Here is a 14,800-nt window from a genome sequence, read left to right as displayed (position 1 = left end):
ACATTTGACATGACTGTCATCTCAATCACGAACTAATGTTTTATTAAATTTTTATATTCCAAAGCTTAAACGATGGGCCTTGATATAATTTCACAACAGATCCCATTTTATTCCCCATTGAAATCTAACTACTTAGCCAGATTTGTGGTAAAGGAGAAACTTGACAACAACAAAACAAAAACAAACAAATGCATGTAGTACTTCCCAGGTGCTAATTTCAGTGGGGGATATTATGAAGGCATTGATTACACAGTGAACAGCATAATTTTTATTTGACCAAAGCATAAAGTACCCATCTCCTTTAAGAAAGGTTCTGTGTTCGGTCAGATGGAGCCAGCACTCTCCAGATGGGTTTTGGCGAGGCAGCATGTTAGCAGCATGGAACCAGCCTCTCCGTGCTGTGAACATATTCCTAGCAGCCTCATGCAAGTCCCAGGACTGCTGGGCCAACAGCTGCTCACTATCAATGACACTCCTGTTATTATGGAGCACTCTTCTCCTGTCTCCACACAACCCTTCTATAGAATGGGGCTCTATTGCCACAAGGACTCATCGCCAGTAAGGGAGTGATTGAACCCACAACTACTGAACGAAATAACACTAGTTAAATGGACACACCATATATGCAATAATATTAATCCTGGATATCAATTTAGTAGCAATAGCTCAATTACATAAATATCAAATCATGGTCAATATGCCTGAACAATGTGAATTGACCAGAAAACTCATTTTAAACCTATAAAAAGATAAATATATGTGTTAAGATGCTTATAAGAACACAAAATCTTAATTTTTAAAGCATATTTCATCGCACACTTTCTATAACTCTGAAGATCCTTTAAGTTATATCCCTAAATATTTTATGATACCTTCCTCAGTAAGTCATGAGAAAATAGGAGGTTTTGTAAATTTAGTTGGAGATTAAATGTAATTCTAGAAATGGAAAGATCATAGAACTGGAAATCAGGAGACATTGATACCCACATGTGTCTATGATTACTTGGGTGACTTCAGACAAGTCACTTCCCATGTAAAATTGAAATAATTGTTGTTTTGTTACCTCAGAGTGTTGAGAGAACCCATGAAATATGTTCTTTTATAGCTCTTTTAACAAGCTATAAAAGGTAAGGTTTTAATACACGACTGTAGCAAAGGTGATCACCTTTGAATATCTATATATTTCTGGGACAACTTATATATACATAAGACTAAGTCAATATTTTCAAAATTGTTTTCAATTTAGAACCTTTTATTAATATAGTCTGCTTTTAGCTTTTATCTTGTAAAATCCTCATATGTTGGCTACCTCATATGAACATATTTCTATTTTTGTAATGTCTATACTTCTGACCCCTGAGCGATAGCAATCTCTGATTTTTCTCAAAAGATTCCTTTTAAAAATCTGCATAATTAATGTATTTGTGTCTCAGTATCACACTTAACTTTCTTGATTCATGACCTACAAATAAATCCAACATATATTCTTATAATCTTGCATACATTCACCAAGATTTTTTAGATGGAATTGACAGTTTTGTAATGCACTTCTATGAAAGGGATCGTCACAACTCTCTTTCTCTCTTACACACACACACACACACACACACACAGCAGTAAGAAGTAAGAAGTAAGAAGGTGATCCTTTTCTCTTTCCCAAATACATGTCCAGTCAGCCTTGCAGGTAGCAATTCTCTCTCTCTCTCTCTCTCTCTCTCTCTCTCTCTCTCTCTCTCTCTCTCTCAAACTTATTGCACAAAAAGGACTACCCAGAAAATGTAATTTAATTTTTTAATTAAACCTTCATTTCTATTTAATTGCGCACTGCACCTTCTTCAGTGCTGAAACATAATAAGAAGGAAGCAATTTCAAATGTGCTTAAAAGTCTTGTACTGCTCCAAAGTAGAACTAGTTTCCATAGCAACTGGCATACCACCCTCTATTTATTCCAAATACTAAATGACAAATCAAAAGTGCAGCTGTAATATCGAGGGATTCTATTTCTCCTAACACAATACAAAGCTACATATACGTCTGCTAGCATGGTATTGCTTGTGATAACCTAATAAATGAAAAAAGCAGGCTTTCAAAATGTAGTCTATGGCTGCAATTTTCTGCAGTGTGACTACTGTCACAATAACCTTGACTTCTATTCTGTAAAATGCCCTTGGGTGAGAAAGCAAAACAGAAGGCATTATTTTCATTATGTTAGATATTTTACACTGCAAATGAGATTTGTCTTAATCTAAGAAGCAAATCAAATTCCCAATTACATCATCTAATAGCTACTGCTGGGAGATGCCATCAACAGGATTATTGATTTGGAAAACCAACATCTGCAAAATGCGAACTTGTCTATTAGGCTAAACAAAGGCTTTAAGGCTCAGCTGGTCCCTTTTTGCTGTCTTCATCATGCTTTAGGTTAAATGAGCTCAGGAGACGCAAACAGAGGCTGGTGAGTGTCCATCAAGGTAGTTAGTGGCCAGATGGGTGAACATCAATCCTACCTAGTACAAAACCTACACATCCTCACATTCACATAAAATCCTTCTCTTTGTGCGCGCGCACACACACACACACACACACACACACACACATACATGGACACACACTCCTTCATTGGTGAATAGGAGAGGTATAGTGCCTGAGAAACAAATATCTGTACCTTTCAATTATCTACTTATTTGTAAGTCCTCTCATGAAATGTGAATATTATAGAAAGTTAAATAGACTTTCATATAGAGATAGAGAATAGAATCTTATACCATTTTCTCTTAAAAGCTGATGTTTATAGTTAGAAATACTAGCATCTTTATTCATCATTTTATTTACAATATGCTTAAAGGTTTAGGTGTAAGACACCAGCATAATTCTGATGAGATTGTGATAGGTAATTAACATAATAAAATATTGTTTATTTACCAACTGGAAAGTTAAAATTACTAATTCTCTCTCTCTCTCTCTCTCTCTCTCTCTCTCACACACACACACACACACACACACACACACACACACACACACAGGCATTTTGTTGTATTTATTATCCTCTACAGTAAAGACTGGGGCCCTGGGGCCCCCTCCTGGAAAGCCAAAGGCCACAGTCTGTCATTTTCTGCCTGCTCATACACTGTGAGCACAAGGTGATGCTGTGTCAGCTCTACAGAGCCACAATCATTTCACCCACTGTGTGTCTGCAAGGCTGCTCTTTATGTATATGAGCAGACTAATGAATAGAACTATTTCACCAGTGAGCTGTTAACCCCTTTATGACTTCAACATCACCATGCTTCTTTGACACTTTTATCTGCTTTTGTCACAGCAATAAACACAGAGTGCATTTTGAGATTCTTAAAAACAGCTCACCCAAAGTCCTACATATACCAAAGTAAACAGATTCCTTCGTAAACACTAGTTTGAACAAAACCTTTCTTCTTAGAAATGGCTATACTACCCCAAAGCCAGCACTAGATCTATTTAAACTCATAATTAGCAAGGCCTGACACAAAGATTTAGCACAATATCAATTACATGTTAATCAGCCTATTAACTATTAATTTATTGCTAAAATCACATGCTAAGATTTAATCAAATAGCAACAGATAAATCAGGTTGTCTTATAATTACCTAAAAATTATATTATAATTCAATACTTTGTAATTTTCTTAAAAATTAACCACCTACTCTCACTCAATAAAATACGGTTGTACTATTTAAATATATCAAATTTAATGAAAATAGATATAAAATTCTGGCCTTGAACATTTTACTAGAGCAAAACTGAAATTTCCCTTTGAAGTGTTTATTTTTAAATAAATAATTGTAAACAAAATTGTATGGTAATGTAAACAAGATTGTCATACTTAATTAGCATAATGAAGGAGGTTTTCAATTAATAAGTGAAGCCAATTTTGGATGCAAAGGATCAATGCTTAGCAGGGCTTCCTTTTAGAGCCATAAGCTGAGGTTTTTTGAGTCAGAGAAAACTGATTTCAATTCTTGCTCTGGCTCAGAGACTTGGTTTTCTTGAGCAAGATATTTAACTTCTCATCAGTGGGCCCCTCCTCTGTGATATGGGGTAAGCAATATCTGTCTTGCAGTGTTACTGTGAGGAGTAAGTGAAGAAATATAAATAACTAATCTCTATAGTGCTAATGAGAAAAGTCTAAAATCAATTATCTAGGATTCCACTATCAGAAATTAAAAAGCGTCGATCAAATAAAACCCTAAGTAAGCAGAGAAAAAGACTAATAAAGATAAGAGCAAAAGATCAGTGAATTAGAAAGTGATCAAATGAGAAAAATTAATGAAATTTAAAGCTGCCTCTTTGAAAAGATCAATAAAATTTGTAAATCTCTAGTTATCTGTTAATAAAAAAGATGCTAATTACCAATATGAGGAATAAAAGAGGGGACATCATTATGGACCATCACTATGCAAGGCAATTGACATTTGCTAATAATGAAATGAGAAACCACTTTAAATCTCATTTTCATTTGTAGCAATCAGCATTTTGGTGCCTTGGTGCTAAAGAAAGTTGAAACGTTAACTAAATTGTAAGTATGGTTTTAATATAAATGTAAATCTATTCATTAGTCAAGATAAAATATAATAATAATAATAATAATAATAATAATAATAATAGCAAATATTTTATAGCAATATCATCTACCAGACAATGTTCTGGGGGCTTCAAGCATATTATCCCATCTACCTTTCATAATCATCTTAGGAACTAGGTTCCATAATCATCCCTTTTGCAGATGAAGACATGAGCATTTAAGTGGCTTGCCAAGACCACACAGTTAGCAAGTGTCACCACAGTAGCTTTGAAACCAGGATTTAAACTCAGCTGGTCTTGCTCTACAAGCTGCTTCAAACCACCACATTAAGTTGTATTTTAAAGCCCATATGCTTTGAAAATTGACATCTAATTTATAAATCAAGTTGGTCATTAGAATGCAACATATGTGGATTAATGTTGTAATAGCTGCTATCACTTGTACTGACAAGCATTTTCAGCTTCAGTAATCAACTTTGATTTTGAAGAATTTCACTATATATTTACATTGATTTTAAAATATACCTTCTGTTAGGAAAAATGAAATGGTATTATTCTTTATGTTTTGCATTGAAGCATAGCCATACAGTAAATCTGGATAACTATACTGTGATCTTTTATTGTATGTAATAATGTGTACATTTGAAACTACGATAATGGCTATATAGGTTCGTTTATGGCTTTTAGTCATCATGAGATTAATATATTTTTTATTTGTTCTCTAAGAGCCAAATTATTTAATTTCTTTTATATAGTTTGTATAATGGCCATATCCTTGAATTAATGATATATATTCTTAAGATAATATAGCTGTCTTACAGCTGCAAATCCCATTATATGCAACTAGAGGCCTGGTGCACGTCCTTCAGCCCAGCCTGCACCTTCTCACAATCCGGGACCACTGGCTCCTAACCACTGGCCTGCCTGCCTGCCTGATTTCCCCTAACTCCTCTCCCTGCCTGCCTGATCACCCCTAACTGCTTGCCTGCCTGCCTGATTGCCCCTAACTGCCTCTGCCTCGGCCCCTGCTGCCACGACTTCATCCGGAAGAACATCCAGAATGATGTCTGGAAGGTTGTTTGGCTGTCTGGACTAATTAGCATATTATGCTTTTATTATTGTAGATGAGCACAACTTTGGGCAATAGCTGACTTCCTAGGGCTGAATATACTCTGACAGTAGAAGCTAAAAAATCCCTTCCCCTTGTCAAAATTGTTTCATATGTTAAATATCTAGTTATATGATGGTAATATAGTATGTAACTAAGAAATATTTTCTGGTTCCTAAATGAATATGCTTCAAGCTTCAATAAAAGCCTTCAAGGAGTTTTGCTTTACGTTTTATTATCTGAAATATGAGATATAATATTTCTTGTGTCTGAGACATCATAAAGATCAAGTCTTTACCACTAGTATGACTCCAGTATTTTAAAGAGCTTGAATGTAGAGATCATTTGGAATTGGCCCCCAAATTCCATTTCAGTTCATTAAGTTCATTAATTGAAGGTACATGTATGTAATTTATTCAAAAAGTAAGAAAATTACAAAATGTTTAAAAATACTCATACAATCTAAAATCTTCAAACTTGTGGTACTCTAATTTGTAAAACTATAGAAATTGAAAGAAGAAGATAGAAGAGACTTTTTAGATTTTCTCAGATAGACCAGGGTCTGGAAATGAATGCTATATTTGGGTGTATAATTCTAACAGATAGATAGTGTCCCATTTTCAAATGGAAACAACATACTACACACATATGTACATTTTATGTGTTTTTTAAAGAACCACTGACCTACCTGGTTCAATCCTTTTGTTGTATAGACAAGAGCACTGGTCCAGAGAAGTTAAATAAATCTGATGAATGAAAAAGAACTATAATCAAATTTGTGATTTTTTTTCAAATTCCCAGTTCCTTATGTATAATTTTAACTACAGTTTTAAATAATTTCTCATTGGTATATTTTTAATCTCTAAATATATTACCTGGACTTACACTTTCTGCAGAATTCTGCATTTTGTTATGCTTCATCCCACAAGTAGTCTTAATCATCGTCTTGTATGGTGAATGTGTGACTTCTTTAAATATTTTTACTGTGGAGAAAATATTATAACTATATTAATTTTATGAAGCATATTCATTTAGTTTTCCCAGGATGTGATACTTTGAGAAGTGACAGGAGGAAATTTTATTTAGCACAGAATAAGATTACCAATCGGAAAAAAAAAAAAAAGCAACATTGAAATTCTTTTACTTCTACCAAGTTTGAGTCAATGCTGAAAATCAAAATTGTTTCCCACACTCTCAGCCAATACCAAGAAGTTTCCTCGATAGTGTGATAAAGTAACTGTGTAATCTGGTCTCATCTTTCTATCTCATCTGCTTACGTCTCACTATTGCTATAAACTTTAGTTGCAGAAAATGCTCTTGTTCTTTCCAATTTTATTCCATATCACAGTATATGAAAATTTTAAGCAGATTTTTATATATTTTTATTAATTTCAGAGAGAAAGGGAGAGGGAGAGAAAAATAAAAACATCAGTGATGAAAGAGAATCATTGATAGGCTGCCTCCTGGAGGCCCCATGTGCCCTAACCAGGAATCAAACTATGACCTCCTGGTTCACGGGTCAACACTTAACCACTGAGCCATGCCATCCAGGCTGATATATTTTTTAAAGTAAGCCTAGTTAAGAATTAAATCCAGTGGAGAACCCATCGCGTAAGAACACTGCTCTCAAAGTAATAAGGGAGAAACTGCTTCACAAATTAGTAAGGGAGAATTTGTAATCATGGTAAGATGTGTAGGGGAGTGTTTGGGAAACATCTCCAACTCTAAATCATGGCACATGTAGCACATCAGTAACTTGAAACTGACCCCTCTTTCTTCTCAACTCCTGCACCTCCAACTTTCTCCCTTTTCAAGTCTATATTTCAGACTCTAATTGTTTGCCAAAGTACCCATAGTCTCTGGCATTTCTTACTATTGCATCTATCACACTGCGTGTTAGCCTTTTATTTGTCATTCGTCTCGTTAGATCTAAATCATCTTAAATTCAGAGATAAAAATTGTATTTTTCCCCCTCAGGCACCTTGGGTTACAAGAAAATGACAGCCACAAAGTAGGTGCCTATTATTTAAAAACAAGGAAGTGTCATAAGACTATAGGTAAAAAATTTACCAGAATTCCCAGTATGAAAAGATAACTTGGGTGAGGGGGTGGAAGAGAACAGGAGTTGGAAAATCAGAAAAAGCTTTGATAAAAGAAGTGACATTTGAGTTATGCTTCAACTTATAGGAAATCAATGGGATAAAACAATAGGAAATGCACTTAAGAGAAAAGATTGGACCAAGATAAGCAATCAGGAAAATAACAAAGAGTTACTCCAGTCTGGCTAGACTAGCAGGAAGAAGGCAAGAGGAAGAAAAGGTTGATATCAAACTCAGAATACCCTGGAGTTCTAAGGATTCAGATTTATTCTGAATAATAAATGAATGAATGAATTGTATTTCAGGGAAATTAGTATTTCAGAATTTTTTAAAATGTGGCATAAGAAATAAAGTTAGAACTGTTAACAACGCCAAGCTGGAATTCCATCTGTGTCCTAAGGAAGACAATGGCTGAATGGATTGCACATTGTCAGTGATCACGAGTCATTCTGAAAATAAGATAGAATTAAATTTGGAAGTCTTGTTTTTATTAACTTTTTGAACTTCAGTGGTAATTATACCTCTCTATGTTTTAGGTTTTTTAACTTAACAAATATTTTGCCTACATTATACGGTGTATTGTTGAGGGAATCACATGAAAAAAATGAAATGTTATAAAAAATTACAATTTAAAATAGTACTATTTGGTTTTGCAATACTGACTTATTGAATCACAAAGGCCCTTTGAATGTATGGAGTCCAGATTATAAAATTCTAAGTCAAGGACTAGTTCTTATGCAAATGTATAACATTACGTAAAAATATATAGTTAATAAACCCAGCTTGATATCACACATGGAAACAACTGATAGGGAACTCTATAGCTAACACACGTTTAAAAATATTTTTATGTCTTAAGAAGTTATCAGTTCAAACAATAATTAACTATCTACTTTAACATTAAGCCTTACTTAACTTTATTATAAAAATGCATGTTGATCTCCCCAATGAATGAAATACTCTGAAGCAATCCGATAAAAGCATCAGAAAATAACCTGGATTGCATAACTTTAATTTGTTCTTCAATGAACTTATTTCCAATAAAAATAATGTGAATGAGACATAACCTGGAAGTGAGAGTGTCATAAATTAAAAGCAAATATTTAAGAAAGCCAAATCTATTCTCCAACCAGACATTCTGTGACTGTAGAAATCCAAACCCAGGGCCTGGAAAGTGTAGCAGAGTCTATAACACCGCTAATCTTCTGTAACCAGAAAGCACGACCATTTATTACTCCAGGGTGAGTTGTAAAACTTTCAATGCACTAGCAGCCAAGTTAAGTACAAAAATAAGAAATACCTCAAAGTAACTTTCAGAGTCCATGACCTTAAAATTAATTTTAAAGTCCCTCTTAAAGTTAATTTTAAAGTATAACTTCGTTGTCAGTGTAATTTGTATCTCAAATTGACAAATTATTTTACCATTAATAAAATAATCTCTAATAAATGATAAATATTACATGTACTTAATTACAAAGTGCTTCATAATAATTTAAATATGATTTCTATTTACTATAGTAATTTTGTTATTTTTCTTAAGCAATATTCATCTATTTGCCCACTCCATAACATGTGGTATATACTTGGTGCCAACAGCTGTTCTGGATGGTAGTAATACATGCCATTACCCTGGGAAGTTTATATTCAAATGGGGAAGACTATGTACTATAAGTACAATGTTATAATAAGATATTTAATCTGGGCATTCTCAAATGCTATTAACATATTATAGCATTTTACACATTTTCTCATCCTTGGAACAGTATTCTTCAAAAGCCCTTGTTTGTCTCCTATTTTGCATGCTCAAAATTGTTTTGTAGTTTTTATCTTCTATCATCGTCACTGCCCTATGACATTAACAAAAAATAGGGAGTGAAGTGGTTAAAAGGTTAATTCCAGACATGGCTAAGGATGTATTTTAAGATATTACACAGGAATTGTCATGCATCCAGAACATTTAACAAACAAAATAATAAGCAAGCCTAAGATTATAAACTATCTTTCTATATTAATTTTTTTATATTTGAAAAAACATATTCACTCTAAAACACAGCTACATAACTGTGGAGAGGGAAAATTTATCCAAATCCATATAATATTTATTCCATAAACGAAATAATCCATCTTGGCCAGCGGGCTCAGTGGTAGAATGTTGTCCCATGCACAAAAGGGTCATGAGTTTGATTCCTGATCAAGGTTCCTTCCTGGGTTGTAGGTTTGCATCGGGACCCCTGTCGGTGACATACGCAGAAGGCAACCAATGGATGTGTCTCTCTCACATTGATGTGTGTCCTCTCTCTCCCCTTCCCTGCCTCCCTTTCACTTTCTCTGGAAATCAGTGGGGAAAAATTTGCTGGGGTAAGGACTAACAAAACAAACAAACAAAAAGAAATATTCCATATAATGTCCACATACTATAAATCCTCAAGGTAGAGCTATATACAGGGTGGTGCAAAAGCAGGTTTACAGTTGTTTGTATGGAAAATAATACAATAGTTAACAAATAATAATCTAAGAATAAGCTCACTGTTTCATGTATTCACAACTATAAATCTACTTTTGCCCCACCCTGTAAAAGTATAAATTCCATTCTTTGTGCTAAATATCCATAAAATATTTTCTCCCCAAATATTGCACATAATTTCCAAATTAAATGGTATTGTTATATCCCATAATAATTAAAGAGCAATGAGTAATTCCAGAATTCACTTGAACTCTTCAATTAGCATAACAATGTAAAATAATCTTAAACCACAATAGTTTAAGGAACTAAAACCACAATGATTAGAACCAAATTGTCTTCTATTTGAAAGTTTGGAAACTTTATATGTTGTTTTCCCATGACCTCCTAGTGTCTTAAGTTTCTTTAAACACTGGAACTCTCTTTCTAACCAATTCTACATACAAATAATTATGTCGATTTTGTTATGCATGAAGAGGCAGGTGAGAATGGAGTGTCAAGATGAAGATTATGACGGAGAAACTAAGATGGCGGCATAGATAAACACCGGGAAATTGTCGCCTCCCACAACAATTGAAAAATACCGCAAAGGACAGAGCAAACATCATCCAGAACAACAGGAAGGCTGGCTGAGTGTAAATTCTACAACTAGAAGGAAAGAAAAGCACGCTGAGAGCCAGAGGAGCTGCGGAGGTGAAGTGCAGCGGTATGGCGGTGGCTCACGCGCGTGGAAAGGGGGTGGCACCTGAGGACGCAGCTGTCTTTTTGAATCACAAGCTCCCGACTGCTCTGAACTCCGGTTCCGGCAAGTCTCTGGGGACCCAGGACTCATACGGGGAGAAGCTGGTCTGTCGGGCAGCGGGCGAACTTGAGGGCGGCTTTCCCTCAAAGGTGCTTCAGCAATTATCGGGTCACTGAGACTCGCAACTCTGGGCGGAGAATCAGCCATAGCTCCTTGCTCCGCCCTTTGATTCCCTGAGACCCCGCCCCACCCAGGCTGGGGCAGAGGCTTTTGCATGTGAATGTACCTAACTGCAGCCGAGCCAGGCAGACCCGGAACTTCCAAGAGAAGGCCCAAGGCCCCGCAGCGGCTTGCATTGCTTCACAGCTGAGACTCTTCGTGGCTCCTGCTGTGTGGCCTCAGGCAGAGGCTGAATTAGCACCTCCTTAGATCCAGGAGCCACTGTACCCAGTGGTCAGAGGGGGACCATCCAGATTGCAACTCCTCAGATCCATAAGGGACACACTCAGGGAGCAGACTCAGTGAGCACCAAAGCCCCACTGAAGCAAGTCTTGCCCCAGAAGGGTGTCTTAAGCACAGAAGTTCTCCCACTTCAGACACAGCTGATTCTCACAGCCAATTGGCCTGGAGGTCAATTCCTCCCAGTGATCCTACAACAACCAAGGCACCAAGAGTGCACCAAGAGTGTCCACCCCAGGTAACTGGGGAGGCTGAGCCACTGGGCCCTACAGGACACCTGGCACGCAGGGCCACTCTATCAACACAGGGAAGCAGCCAAAATGCGGAGACAAAGAAACAGGTCACGAATGGCAGAAATGGAGGAAAGCAAATGACTGGATATAGAGTTCAAGGCCACGTTTATAAGGTTTTTCAAGAATTTTATGGAAACCGCCGATAAATTTAATGAATCCCTCAATGAGTATAGTGAGACCATGGAGGACATGAAAAAGGACCAACTAGAAATTAAGCATACACTGACTGAAATAAAGAATAATTTACAGAGATCCAACAGCAGACAAGAGGATCCCAAGAATCAAGTCAAAGATTTGAAATACAAAGAAACAAAAAATACCCAACTGAAAAAGAAAAAAGAAAAGAGATTCAAAAAATATGAAGATAGTGTAAGGAACCTCTGGGACAACTTCAAGCGTACCAACATCAGAATTATAGGGGTACCAGAAGGAGAGAGAGGGCAAGATATTGAAAACCTTTTTGAAGAAATAATGACAGAAAACTTCCCCCACCTGGTGAAAGAAATGGACTTACAAGTCCAGGAAGCGCAGAGAACCCCAAACAAAAGGAATCCAAAGAGGACCACACCAAGACACATCATAATTAAAATGCCAAGAGCAAAAGATAAAGAGAGAATCTTAAAAGCAGCAAGAGAAAGACAGTCAGTTACCTACAAGGGAGTACCCATTCGACTGTCAGCTGATTTCTCAACAGAAACCATGCAGGCCAGAAGAGAGTGGCAAGAAATATTCAAAGAAATGAATAGCAAGAACCTGCAACCAAGATTACTTTATCCAGCAAAGCTATCATTCAGAATAGAAGGTCAGATAAAGAGCTTCACGGATAAGAAAAAGCTAAAGGAGTTCATCACCACCAAACCAGCATTATATGAAATGCTGAAAGGTATTCTTTAAGAAGAGGAAGAAGAAAAAGGAACTCTTACCATTTGCCACAGCATGGATGGAACTGGAGAGCGGATAAATACCACAGGATCTCACTCATTTGTGGACTATAATGAACAACATAAACTGATGAACAAGGACTGATCCAGAGACGGAGAGGCATTGATTGGAATGTCGGGCCTTGGAGGGAAGGTAGGGGAGGGTGGGGGCAAGGGGGAAAGATCAACCAAAGGACTTATATGCAAGCATATAGGCCTAACCAATGGACACGGACAACGGGGGGGTGAGGGCATGAGCAGGGGGGCGGGGGGGGGGGTAGAGGGTACACATATGTAATATCTTAATCAATAAAAAATATATTAAAAAAAAAAGATGAAGATTATGTCTGTGATGTGGCCAAATGAAGGGGGAAAACAGAAGAAACAGAAAGTGCTGCATTCCATTATTAATGTGGAATAATTATAATAAAGATCGGTTCTCTGTGGATAGCTTTAGGAAACCTAATCCTTTCTGTTTCCTTGGTGACAGAGGAATCTCAGCACATTCTCACAGGACAGAGGCACAGAGCACAACTGTAATACCATGACTCAGCAATTAAACTGCTGGAGTGTGAGTCCTGTCTAAGAACTTACCAGCTGTGTGACCATGGACAGGTTACTTCACCTTGTCGTGCCCAAACTTCCTCATAGAGGAGAAGTATCGCATGATTGAGATATTATGGATGGCATCAAAAACTAGTCTGCGAAATTCTAATTTCGTCCTGATTGAAAAGAGTCAACTGAGAGTTGGAAGCAGTGGAGCCCAATGGCAAATAGTGCATTAAAGTATGATTGTACTGCTGGAGGTGTGCAGGGGGCAAGAAATCCAGGCAGCAGGTTATACCCAGGGGTGAGGAAGTGTGAGTTTGGATGATGATGGCTGAAATAGAAAAGGGGATTTAAAATGATAGAGACAGAGATTGGGCAAACCAATAAATCAAAGAGCAATGTAGCCAGTGATAGAAATAGGAAGAAGAAAAATTAAATTTAGTGTGTAATAGGCTAAATTTCAGATAAAACTAGGCTATCTAAAATCTAACTAGAGAGATTGTACTAGGCTTTATCTCAGAGATTATAATGTCTAGTTTAGATATTTGCTACTCATAAAATAAAAATTTGTCTTACTCCTGAATAAAATATATTATATTTGTATATTCATAGTCTATGACATATTTAGTGTGTATATTCATTATAGACATATTATACATATTATAATATATATCATGTGTGTATATATTATTTATATTTTGTTATACTCGACTAAAGCATTTTACAAATATCAGTCATCCATTTAAATTTTGCTTGGTAAAATGAATAACCACTTTAACTGTATAGATTGGAGACTATTGTACAATAGTGTATGTTCTTTAAAAATTGGCAGTGTTATTTAAAAAGTCAAGTGCTTTCTTAGCTAATTCAGAATTACTTTACGCTCAATGCCTTTAAAATTTTTTCTGTCTGAAATACTAAAACAAATATTTTCTCCCCATCATTGTAAATAACTTCAATGTCTTAAAATCAGATCTTTCATAGAGAGAGGTGATTAGACTCAAACCACTATGGAAGCAAAAAAAACAACAACAAAAAAACACACACACAAAAAAAAACTGGTAATGGACTGCTTACCAGTATACAAAAGGAGTAACTTTATTAAAAAGATCAATGGAAAATCCTATTTTTACAAATTTATAATATGTTGTTTCAAAGAAATTATTCATTGCATTTGTGAATTTTGCTATTTCATCTCATTTCTCATAAAATGCTGTGGCTTATTCTTCTCTCATTACATATTTTCCATCTCTTATGGGTACAAGTTGCCAAATATTTTTTTAAGAAAAACATGGATGGTAAAACCTTTCTAAATGTTTTTCATCCTGTTTTAATTTTTTAAAGCTATTTTTAAAACATGGGAATGCATGTGAGACTTTATATAGCCAAGAAATATGATAGCCACTTAAGAATATAAAACAATTTATTTTCTTTGAAATCATCAAAATCATAGTTGTTAACTACATTAACTACTGGATGTTTTATAAGGTTTAGAGATATGGTACTATTTATTAAAGATATTATATACTAGGTAATGAAAATATATATAAGGTAATTTTATCTGTTCCCTAAAACTACTAGTAGTACAAATTCCTAAGGCCTAGATTTATG

General features: G+C 35.7%; 1 long non-coding RNA gene across 2 annotated transcripts in view; it reads right to left on the bottom strand.

Annotated features, from left to right (window-relative positions):
* LOC308517528 overlaps nucleotides 1–14,800 on the bottom strand; it is a 71,738-nt gene that overhangs the window by 40,676 nt on the left and 16,262 nt on the right. For both annotated transcript variants that reach the window (XR_013995841.1, XR_013995842.1), the window contains exons 2-3: nucleotides 6,542–6,649; nucleotides 6,355–6,412 (exon numbers count right to left, since the gene is read on the bottom strand). This is a non-coding gene — a long non-coding RNA (uncharacterized lncRNA). The remainder of the gene's footprint in view (nucleotides 1–6,354; nucleotides 6,413–6,541; nucleotides 6,650–14,800) is intronic.

This window comes from Myotis nattereri (genome assembly GCF_964212035.1).
Source record: "Myotis nattereri genome assembly, chromosome: 4".
Taxonomy (NCBI): Eukaryota; Metazoa; Chordata; class Mammalia; order Chiroptera; family Vespertilionidae; genus Myotis; species Myotis nattereri.
This window is presented reverse-complemented; position numbering and strand designations above follow the sequence as displayed.